General features: G+C 36.6%; 1 pseudogene; it reads left to right on the forward strand.

Moving 5' to 3' along the window:
• Positions 1–495: 495 nt before the first annotated feature.
• Positions 496–7782, forward strand: LOC118838109 (annotated as a pseudogene).
• The last annotated feature ends 4825 nt before the right edge of the window (positions 7783–12607 follow it).

The following is a 12607-nucleotide window of genomic DNA, read 5'->3' on the forward strand; positions in this document are numbered from 1 at the left end:
AGTTGATCCATACTTTGTTGCATGTCAGCTTCAGAGGCTGCACTGAGTGCACAATCATCTGCAAACAGAAAACCATGCATCAATACTCCCTCCGCTTTGGTCTTGGCTTGTAGCCTTTTCAATTTGAAGGATCTACCATCAATGTGGTAGCTGACCTTGATGCCATGTTCATCCTCAATATGACTTCATAAAGGGCCAAAGAATGGTTGATATGGCATTTGCTGTCCAATAATTCCAGGAAATATGCCAGGAGCAGAACAAAGGTTTGTACACAATGGTCATGGATCTGATCATGGACTTTGATATTTTTAATTGTGAGGACTTGTAGAAGATCATGGAAAAATTTCATTTCCTGGAGCAATTCATCACTATTGTATGCCAGTTTCATGACAGCATGCTTGTATGCTTTCTGTATAATGGATTATGCTCTCAAAATTTCCAGTCACTAATGGAGGGAAGCAGTGATTTGTGTTCACTCCCATGCTTTTTAGCATGATGTTTTCAGCTATATTGTTGGATATCTTCAACAAAGATGAAAATGACATCAATGTCAGCTACCACACCGATGGTAAGTTATTTAACTTGAAAAGGCTAAAAGCCAAGACTAAAGTGGAGGAAGATTTAGTGCATGACTTTTTGTTTACAGATGATTGTGCACTCACAATGCAGCCTCTGAGCCTGAGATATCACACGAGTATGGATTGATTCTCTGCTGCTTGTATTTATTTTGGCCTGGCAAATAATACCTAGAAAACAGAGGTTCTCCACCAGTTAGCAATCCACAATCTATGTGTGGAACCACTGTTTATATCAAATGGAGAAATTTTGAATGCTATGGATAAGTCTACTTACTTTGGCAATGTACTTTTTCAGGGAAGCTAGTTCATTGTTTGCAATGCTCTGAAAGAAATTGTGGGAGAGAAGAGGTATTAGACTGCCTACCAACTGAAGGTCTACAGAGCTGTTGTGCCAACCTGATTGTTGTATGCCTGTGAAACGTGGACAGTATACCAGTGCCATGGCAGAAAACTGAATTGCATCAATTTAAATTTCCTGGGAAGATTCTGAAGATTACCTGGCAAGATAAAGTATTGGACATTGAAGTCCTTTCTCAAGCTGAACTGCCAAGCATTCAAACTTTGATTCACCGAGGGAAACTTGGATGGGCTGTTCATGTTCTTTGAATGTCAAATGTACATTTGCTTAAAAGATTATTTTATGGGGAACACACACAAGACAAGTGGTCACACAGACATCAGAAGTGATACAAAGATACTCTTTTCAAGGTCTCTCTGAATAACTTTGGAATTGATTGTGAGACATAGGAGACACTGATCAGGACCACCAGCATGGGATGCTTGCATCAAAGAAGGCATCATTCTTTATGGGCAAAGCATAATTGCAGCATCTCAAAAGAAATGGGAGATGTGCAAATTTAGAACCAATGGCACTGCAAATGTTTATAAAGACTATTTGTACCCAACCTTTGGTAGACTCTCAAGCTTGTATTGGTCTGATCAACCACAACTGGACACATTGTACCTTGATACCTACATAGTGATGTCGTTTTGGTCCTCTTTAAGTGCAAAGGAAAACAACTATCACTATGTGTTAGGCACTTGCTAAATGCTTTACAATGACTATTTAATTTGATCCTCAGAACAATTCTAGGAGGTAGGTGCTGTTATTATTCCCATTTTATAGATGTGGAAACTGAAGTAAACAGGAGTGCACTGAGTCACTAAATTAGAAAGTGTTTGAGGCTAAATTTGAACTACGATCTTCCTTTCTCTATACCCAGAGCTTTACCCATTCAATGGCAAAGAGTTAACCAGTGTGGGTAGATAGGAACTCATCATCTGCATCACTGGAGGGAGTAGCTACATCATTGTCATCATGGTTCCTTGAGTTTCCTTGCAGATTTTATGGGCCACACTCTGCAATTGTAAATCTAAGAAATTCTGTGTCATTGAGGTAAATGAATTGCCTAAGACCTCATAGCTACTATAGGAACTTGTTGCTGTTCATGTGTATCTGACTCTATGCAACCCCATGAATTTTGTACAAGGAGTTGTCTTGGCTAAGACACTAGAGTAGTTTTTCATTTCCTTCTCCAGTATGTCCTCATTTTATAGATGAGGAACTGAAGCAAATAGGGGTTAAGTGACTTCCCAAGCATCACAGAGACTGTAATTGAGTACAAATTTGAAATCATATTTTCCTTTCTCCATGCTTGATTCTCTATCCATTGCACCACCTAGTTGACCATAAAAATAGCACTAGAATACAAGTATACTAAGGGAAGAATTTTCTAATAATTGCTTAATTTAAATATGATTCTCTTTGCCAAAACTCTTCCCCACTTTCTATTTTCCTTAGCATTAGAAATCTGCTAGGGCACATAAACTGCTCCTAGACAATGCTCCAGTTCTTACAGCTTCAAGGCACCTTTACTAAGAAAAATCTGCACACTTTCTTTCTTCACCTGTTTTTTTTAGAAAATTGTAGTTATTAATTTAAACATTGCTAGTTATATGGCATTGTGTTGCTTGTTAACACTCTGACTCTGAGTCCTTTCTATTTTAATTACTGGACCATGTGTGGGTGTAGGTGTGGGTGCTGACTGAAAATTTATTGTCATTTCCGCAGAGATTCCCACATTTTCACTACCTTTCAGCTAGAGGCTTCATGATTCCACTGGTTTGTGCCAAACTCCTTGAAGACTCCTTCCGAACAAGCAAAGGTTTCCCTGGAAACCACATTTTCATTCCTCAATCTATTCCACATCCTTTGCTTTTGAAACTCAAAATTCATGTAAAGCTATTTAACATCTAACCAGCCTACAGGTCCCAACAGGTTTTCCTTCTTCTTAACAGTGTCAATTCTGTTTCCTCCCCTCCCAACTCAAACATTTAGAGATTACATTTTAATGAAATTTAATTTAAACACTTACAAAAAACTTCATTGGTAGGCCGGAGAGTTTGGATTTTTGCCAGCACCCATTGGCAGTCAGATGCCATTTGAGGGTTTTGAGATGATAAAATTAGTGTTTTAGGAAAGTTAAGATGGTTGTAAAATATAGAATGGATTGGAGTGAGGAGAGCCTAGAAGCAGGCAGAACAATTTTAAGGTTTTTCAAAGAGTACAGTCATGACGGGAGGAGTGTCTAGAAGAAATAAAGCAATTACTAGAAAACTTCTTAATCTTTTAAAATAATGTCAGTTTAACACAACTAACAGAAATAAAATGGTCTTTAGGCAACAAAATAATAACAATAAAGGCAGAAATGTAGGCTCTGAAAGATCATAAGCTTTTTTTAACTAACATTTTACCTTAAAATAAGATTTAGATAATAAACTACAGATTGAACACTTGATTTCATATGAGACTTCATTTGTGTTGTGGATCCTATACAACGGATCTTACGAGCTCAAATTTACTACTCTGATAAAACTATTTGTCTAAGTGGATGAATGTATTTTATGAGTGTATTATAAACTGGTTGTTTTTTTTAATATTTAACTTTAAAGGAAATGGGAAATAACTGTTCTTTACAATACAATATAATTCAATAAACATTTTTAAGCACCTATTATGTCCCACACACTGAGCCAAACACTGAAGATACAAAAGAAAGGCAGCTTCTGTCCTCAAAAACCTTACAATGTAATAATGGGGGAGAAATTCATACAAACAAAAAGAGCAAAAGTGTACAAGTTACCATGAATGGACGCATAACCATGGTGAAATGAGTTCCAAGGAGGGCAGCTAGTAGGAAATCAAGAATCAGCTGGGTTTTTGAGCCCTCCACAAGTGTGGATTTTGGAGGAGTGCTTGCTCTGCCCCAAGCCCTCCTATCAGCGGAGCATAAGCTACTGTGAGGGAAGTAATACAGGGCGAGTAATGAGTATCAAAGCTGAAGCACTCTCCTGGTGATGATGACTTTCCTGAAGACTACCTTTTTCTGGGAGTGATGGTGGTAATGGGAAGGAGCAGGATGATGAAGTCAAATTCAAACGGTGCAGTTCCTGGGAAATGACATTCAATACAAATTAAATTGGAATTTTGTATCTAGTATGTCATATTAGCTGTGAAGCTCATTTCTTACCTAGCCTTAATCAGAGAATGGGTGTTACCTCAGACAAATTGAGGCCTGAGAAAGGCCAAAGTTTAAAAAGGCAAAGGTCTTCCACTGCATCTGGGGCCATCTCTAATCATCCTGATATATATCTTGCAGCTGGATTCAGATGTCTTCAGAGTAGTGAAACTGGTGACTTTGCACAGCCTTGCCTCACTTAAATCCATTTCATTTGCAAGTCAAGACATCACCTTCCTGATGTCATTGGTCCTCTTTGAGAAAGAAGGATGAACAACAATTAGCTGTGAAAGTATGAGGAATTTTCTTAATTTCTCAGGATCCGAAGCAAATCTCTAAAACCCTGCCACATAAGAATTGCCCATGAACTTCGGTGAAGAAGAGCTCCCCATAATAATGAATTTACAAACTGAACCAAAAATAAATTTTAAAAAAACAGAGCACAAACTAAATTTATAATAGTAGTTTTCATATTTCAGAAGTGCATATACTATAGTGGACAATAAAAATATGAGAGGAAGTTTGTTTTCATAATAAGGATATTTTAAAAATATAAATCAGCAACACTTATAGAAAGTACATGGCATAAATATCTCTTTGAGACATAAACTTTAACTAAGGACATTTCATTTTTCTCTCCACTTTGAATTAGTATTAGTAGTAATGGCTCTTTGTATTTATAATACATTTCATTTGCATATTTCTAACTATCAAGTATCATTCTTACAGAATAAATAAGAGTGATTATAGTAGAAATAGAATTCTAAATGTCTATCACTGAATGAATGCTCTATTATAAACCCTAGCTAAGTTCCCTTTTAAGTAAATACTCAAATAATTATAAGCAAAAAAAAAAGAAACCAAAATCATATAAACATTATTTTTAAAGGATATATATTTATAGAGGTGGTGAACTAGATGAAACACTGGCCCTGTAGTCCGGAAGACTTGTGTTCAAATCTGCTCTGAGAGATTTACTAGCTATGTGACTCCGGACAAGTCACTTATCTATTGTCTATCTCACTTTCCCCAACTGTAAAATGGGGTTTATAATAATACCCACCTCCCAGTACCCACAGCCCTCATTAAAAGGATAAAATATTGAGGAGTAGGTGTCCATGTTCCTCATCACAAGTGACAATTACTGACCAATCACAATGAAAAAGGAGAGAAGCACAAGATCCCTAGGAGTGGGTGGGGGGAGACACCCAACAACTAGTTCTGCTTCAAGCTCAACCCTCACAGCCCTTATGTAGAGAAGTAAGTCCTCTGGAAAGGGGGCTCATCAGCCCCACTGAAAAGTAGCAAGGAAACAGGAGTTGACATGGGCCAACCAAGTCAAACTAGTATCATTGCTTTGATCTTCAAGTCCTTTCAAATTCAGATGATTACAATTTAAGAACATTGGGAATAGCAGGGCTCTCAGTCAAGTACCCTCATCTATAATCCAGTAAACAACCTTCGCGGAGATGTAACCTTGTAACTTCTCATATAGATGCTATAACAATAGCTACTGAAGACTCATTAAAGACAATTTTCGCCAGAAAATCCATTGTCAAATGGTCGACAACAGAAACTAGTAGGAATTTTATCAATGGAAACTTCAAGAAGACACGTTGATATCTACATTGCTGGTATACCCCAAGGTCCGTAGGACTTTTCCAACAGACTCGCAGCTTAAATCTTTCATGTGTGTTATATTTCCCATTAGAATGTGAACTTCTTGAGAGTGGGGTTTGTTTTACATTTCCACTTCAATCACCAGTGTTTTCCATATAATAACAACTTGATAAATGCTCTATTTATATATTAATTTACTGAAGAGGCAGTATGCAATTAGTGATTTGTTGCTGTTACAGGTTTATATATGTTTTTGAATGCTCTTTGATATCAGGGACTATCTTACTTTTTTATTTGTATCTTTAGTTCTTAGCATAATGTTTTGCACATAATAAATACTTAATAAATGCTTAATTTATTCATTCATTACTTGATATAGCTTATTGGATTTGGTCCCCACTTATAATAACCCAGTGAAATAGATATTAGTATTTTTTTAATAACTAAAGAAATTGAGACTGCAAAACACCGTAACTTGCTCAAAGTCAGAAAGCGTAACTGTGGTCCATCAAAGAACACAGAGACTCCCATATTCAAAACTTTACTGTTGCCTTTGATTCCTTCTTTTATTCCTATTTTTATTTCACTTCTCATATCTGATAGATTATTACTTCTTGATGATTTTATTACTTATCTCTCTCTCTTTCTCTCTCTCTCTCTCTCCCCCCCACTCTCGCTTTGTCTCTCTGCCTTTGTGTCTAGACAGTCTCTCTGTCTCTGTCTCTATCTGTCTCTGTCTGTCTCTATGCCTGTCTCTGTCTCTGTCTGTCTCTGTCTCTCTTTTTGTCTCTCTCTCTCTATTCGTTTGTAACTGGGTTTCCCTCTGTTACTCAGGCTGCCCATGGCCTGATCTTAGTACTGATCAGCACCAGAGCTTGCCTTACTTCCAATCTGTACAGTTTATGAATTCTTAGGCAACATGATGGTCTTCTGCTCCCGTGAACTCACCATGTTTGTGGGAGCCTTTGTGCACATTCAGAACTGGCTCCACGAGGTTCTGTCTTCCCAGAAACAGGCATTATAGGCATGCATCCCTCACATCCTGCCTGGTTTTGTCTTAACAATATCCCTTCTAGCCACTCCTGTATTTCAATTTTCATTGCTGGAACCAGAATATGGTTCTTTAATGCCCCATGCCTGAAGTACTGAAATAGCATCCTACTAGGTTATCTTGTCTGAAACCCATCCTTTAGATGACTGATAAATTTATTGCCCACATAATCTGAGCTCATAACTTCCTCTGGCATAATGAATTACGTTCAAACCAGTATACATTTGAAACTTTCCAGAATTTTGCGCCACTCTTCCTATGAGGCCGTATGTGTTTCTGGGGTCCAGAGACAACCTTATCAAAGATCAACAGGATACAGTGGGCTCAAAACGCTACCCAGTCAAAAATGGACCTTCTGCTCAATGTACTGGGATTTCTATCAGATTATTCCAGAGTGCAGCTAATGAGCTTTATCTGTGCTGAGTATTTCACAAATATTATCTCACTTGATCCTCACGACAACCCTGCGATATAGGTGCGATTATTACTTCATTTTAAATTGAAACAAAGGGTGTTCGCAAGCACCACCACCACAGCTATACAGCGCTAGGGCCTTCCCTTGCGCTCCAAGCCCAGACGAAAAGAGAAGAGGGTGTATGAGCACACGTTTTCAGGAACGTGACTTGTACCAAGCATACCGCCTGCAAATCCACTGCGGTTAAAGCGTCTACCAAAGCCGCTCGCAAGAGGGCGCCCTCTACTGGACGTGTCCAGAAACCTCATCGCTACAGGCCCGGTACTGCCACCACCTGTGAAATCAGATGTTATTAGAAGTCCATGGAACTTCTGATTCATAAACTTCTCTTCCAGCGTCTGGTGTGTGCAAAGTGCTCAGGATTTCAAAGCAGATTTGCGCTTCCAGAGTGCAACGATTGGTGCTTTGCAGGAGGCAAGTGAAGCCTATCTGCTGGGCCTGTTTGAGAAAACCAGCCTATGTGCTACCCACGCCAAACCTGTCACATTCATGCCGAAAGACATCTAGCTAGCACGCCTGCATACGGGGACAAGGTGCTGAAACTCCACTATGATGGGAGACATTGTCCATTCTCAAAACAGAAAAAAAAAACCTCTTCTTCTTGCTATTGGTAGTTCTGAGCTATACATCCATATGTACCACATATGTATGTATGTGTGCATGCATGTATATATATATGTAATTATGTATGCATGTGTGTATATATGTGTGTATATACACATATTCATATATACATACATACACACATATTTTCCCCTGGGGTCAAAAGGCACCTAAGTATATGATCCCGATTAGAAAAATAGGGGACAGAATCAAGTTTTGGCAAGTGTTTTTCTTTTTTTTCCATTTTCATTTGAGTATGAATTTTTAATATAAATGGGAGGACATAAAGCATTAACACAGTCAAAAAGTGTTTCTGTGAACAAGTTTCAATGATGCAACTTTATAACAATTATAAATAAACCTGTTAATTTTTTCTAGATAATGCCAGCATTTGGATTTAAAAAAGAAAAAAGTAAATTTCTTACTGACGGAGACTAAATGGTATTTGTAGCATTTTTGTCATACATATTTTATTTTTATTGTATTCCATCCATTGACTGTACTTTTCTGAGTTGCCCTACTTGCATGTGCTTGTTCTGTAATGTCTGTCTTCTGTGCAGTTCCTGTAAGTTTGCTATGAAAATACATTAAACTACCAAAAAATTAAATTGAAACAAAGGTATAGATTAAGTGAATTTACCAGGATCAGAGAGCAGACCCTATTTGGCCTCATGTCTTCCTGATTCCAGGACTTGAGTTGTATCATCTGCTCTACCTAACCGGTTCCAAAGTCCTAGAGATTCCTAGAAAGTCCTAGATATGGAGACTGATCATTATTTGGTGTTTTGTGGTTGGTATAGTGGAGAAAGTTGTGCTTGGTATATATTATTTGATGTGTTTGGCAAGAATGAGCAGAGTGCAATCAAAAAAGAGGTCATAAGGATCGTAAAATCATAAATCAAGAGGTCAAAGGCATAGCAAAAGCCATCTAATTCAACATCTTTATTATACAAATGAAAAAAAAATACTGAGTCCCTGGGATGTCAAGTGACTTTTCCATGTTTTCACAGGTAGTAAGGTAAAGAAGAGGAATCGACCATAGTAATCTCATTGTAAGACTGCTTTTCCTTTTACAATAATTCCTCCTACCTGACCAGTAGAGCAGTTTGGCCATATGGTTAGGTGGTGGCAAATACAATACATAATTTTGAGTCTTTGATACATGATATTTTATGTTTCGGGGGTATTAAAGATTGCTTCTGTTAATCTGGATGTTGCTTTTTGTTTTCACATGAGTCCATACACAACATGGACCATGATGGGAATCAAGCAACAATAAAATCTGTGCGTTAGCACTGTCTACCTGAATTGTAACAGGAATGAATTATTTTATATCCCCACTCAAATAAAAGGTATTGCTGGCAATAGGTAATAGACCCCTGATACTGTGACTTGAGTGACTTGGGAATACACAGCACAGATACATGTGACTCCTTGTCTTGCTTAATCTCCGGGGAGACATTATAGGTCCCATTTGCTCTACATCAGACCTGATGTTCTTATTCTTCCTAGCCTCTGATTCGGAGTAGTATATGGCACATTGTCAACACCACCTCCCATTTTCTAGTATCCCTTTAACTTTGCTTGGCTAGATAGAAACTATGTTTGCTGTTGTTCACTGATCCAAGGGCTTATGAGTAGGGTCAGAATCTTGTAGGAAACTATATTGCTCAAATTCTTAAGATAAGGACACATAAGGACAGTGTTAAGTATTAAAGTTGTCTAGAAGGTATTTTGTTGTTGTTGTTTATTTTAAAATGCTTTTTGGGGTAGGCCATTTTTATCTTTGGCATTCAGCATCTCTATATTTTGTTCGTGATTCTTTCTTTTAAGATTTTAGAGACCTAAAATTTTATAGCAAGTATATATTTGGTCTTCTCATTGGTCATATGACTCCAATCTAATTATAAAATAATTTGTTAATGGAAACACTAAGTACATGGATGGGCCAGTTGTACTAGATAAATCTGTGATAAACTTTTAATGAAGCTAAAATTTTCAAGAAATGAATATGATGAGAGTTTTTAAGTATACAACATCAATATAGAAATGCCACTCCCATATACATACATACATACATACATACATACATACATACATTGTTTATCTATCTCTCCATCTAGATGTACATCCAGAGGGAGACAGAGACAGGGAGATAGAGACAGAGATTCTATATATGGGATAGATATATATATATATATCTATGGAATATATACATATATAAATCACATTTATTCATGTCTGTCTCTAGGTTTATACATAGATGTTTATGCATTCATGTTTGTATATGTCTATGTTATGCACACATGTATGCACAGACATGCATACGCACATGTGTGCGCTCCTATGTTGGTACTGAATAGTTTCCTTTTCTCCATTTCTTGAAAACTTTAGTGTTATTAAAAGTGTGAGAGAGGTGGAGTCAAAAAGGTGGAATAAAGGCAGGGATTTGCCTAAGCTCTTCCCCACATACTTCCAAATAGCTTTAAAAATGACACTAAACAAATTCTAGAGCAACAGAATCCACAAAAGACAGCAAAACCAGTTTCCAGGCCAAGACAGCTTAGAAGGTTGGCAGCAAAGTTCTGTTGCACCAGAGGGAGAGAGGGGCGCGATGATTGCGATGGAATTCCTATTGTGTTATAAGAAATGGTGAGTGGGAGACTCTTAGAAAAGACCTGGAAAAACTTACATGAGCTGAGGCAAAGTGAAATGCACTATGCACGGAGTTACAGCAACATTGTAAAATGATCACATATGAATGATTTAGCTACTCTCAGCAAGTCAATGATGCTAGACAACTCGGAAGGACTTAAGATGAAAAATACTATCCATCCCCAAATGAAGAACTGATGATATCTGAATATAGATTGAAGCATAATTTTTTTTTGCTTTCTTTATTTTTCTTGATACTTTTTTTTGTCTGTGTTTTCTTTCACAACATGACTAACATGGAAATATGTATTTTATGACTACACATGCATAACCTATATCAAATTGCTTGCTTCTCAGTGAGGAGGTTGAGGAGGGAAGAAGGGAGATAATCTGGAATTCAAAATTTTAAAAATGAATGACAAAAATTTTATATGAAACTGGGGAAAAATAAAATACTAAACAAACAAAAAATACTTAGATGCTAAGTTTATAAAAATACTGTCTTTATCGAGGGCTATATATGGTATAGCATATAACTAGGTTTATTTCTTAGCATGAATATATAAATTACATAATATACCATATATATGTGTATCATATACCATATTCACATACTACAGGTAATAATTGACAAGATAGTCTTCTAATGCCCTGAAAAGTTTTTACTAATTTGATTGGGAAGAGTACTTCTATTCCTTAAGTAACAAATTCTTAAATAATTGAAAGATGAAAGTAAAAAAGTATTTTAATGCATAACTCAAAGCCAAATAGAAATAGCATAGTATAGAGAATGAAGGATTTGTAATCAAGAAGACCTGAGTACAAATGTCTACCTCAAAGACTTACTAGCTATGTGACTCAGTTTCCTCATCTGTTAATATAAATAATAATATCATCTACTTATAAGAGTTTTTGTGATGATCAAATGAGATAACACGTTATGTTATGTTATGTTTAAAGGGATACACACAGTCACATGTTTATGTGTATAAATGTAAGTATATGCATGTGTGTATGTGTGTGTGTGTATATGCTAGCTATTATTATCCAAGTAAAAATACTTCAGTTGGAAGGGGCAAAATTGGTTGAACAATGAATGCATGTCGTGTTATGTACATCAATGTAAAAAGCCATTGGTATTCACACCTCCCTGTTTATTAAAAAAGAATAAAAGAGAACAAAATTAAACACTTTGATCCTTTTCCTAATATATCTATTAGTTTATTATGCGAAAATAGTCATTATAAATTTTTGTGTTGCTAATATGCACATACACTTAGTCAACACACATTTCTAAGCACCTTGGATATACCCAGAATTGTACTAAGTTCTGGGGATGCAAAAAACATAAAAAAATATCCTCTGCTCATGAAGATTTCATATTGTTGATGACAAAATGCACACATTTAGGTACAAACAAGATATATGGAAGACCAATTAGTTATAATCAATAGATAAGAACCACTAGCATCAAAAGAGTTTGGAAAAGGATGTTTATAGAAGGTAAAATTTAAGCTGGGCTTGAAGGAATTCATGGAAACCAGGAGGCAGTATTGAGGAAAAATAATTCCAGGCATGAAGGACAGTGAATAAAAATACATGGACTCCAGGAAATGAGTTTTCTTGATGATGTAAAGATATCAATGTCACTTGATCTCAGAGTACTTGGGAGGGAGTAAAATGTAAGAAGACTGGGATGGTGGGAAGGGAGAAGTTGAAAATGTATTTCAACTTTAAACAGAGGAATTATATTTATTCTCAGAAATGATAGGGTGCCACTGAAATTGAATCAATAGGAGAGATATCAAAGTCAAACCTGCTCTTTAGGAAGAAATATTTGACAGCTAAGCGAATGATATGCTGGAATGGAGAGAAATTTGAGACATTATGACCAACCATCAGGTTATTGCAATAATACAGACGTGTTGATATCAGAAGGCTCTACCAGAGTGGTTGCAATGTTAGGACAGAAAGAGACATATGTAATTAATGTTATGAAGGTAGAAACAACAGAAACGACAGCTGATTGTATACATTGGGTGTGAGAGAGTAATTGATGATGGCACCTTGGTGGTGAACCTAAGAGATTAGGAAGATGTGGGTATCC

This window comes from Trichosurus vulpecula, chromosome 1, assembly GCF_011100635.1.
Source record: "Trichosurus vulpecula isolate mTriVul1 chromosome 1, mTriVul1.pri, whole genome shotgun sequence".
Taxonomy (NCBI): Eukaryota; Metazoa; Chordata; class Mammalia; order Diprotodontia; family Phalangeridae; genus Trichosurus; species Trichosurus vulpecula.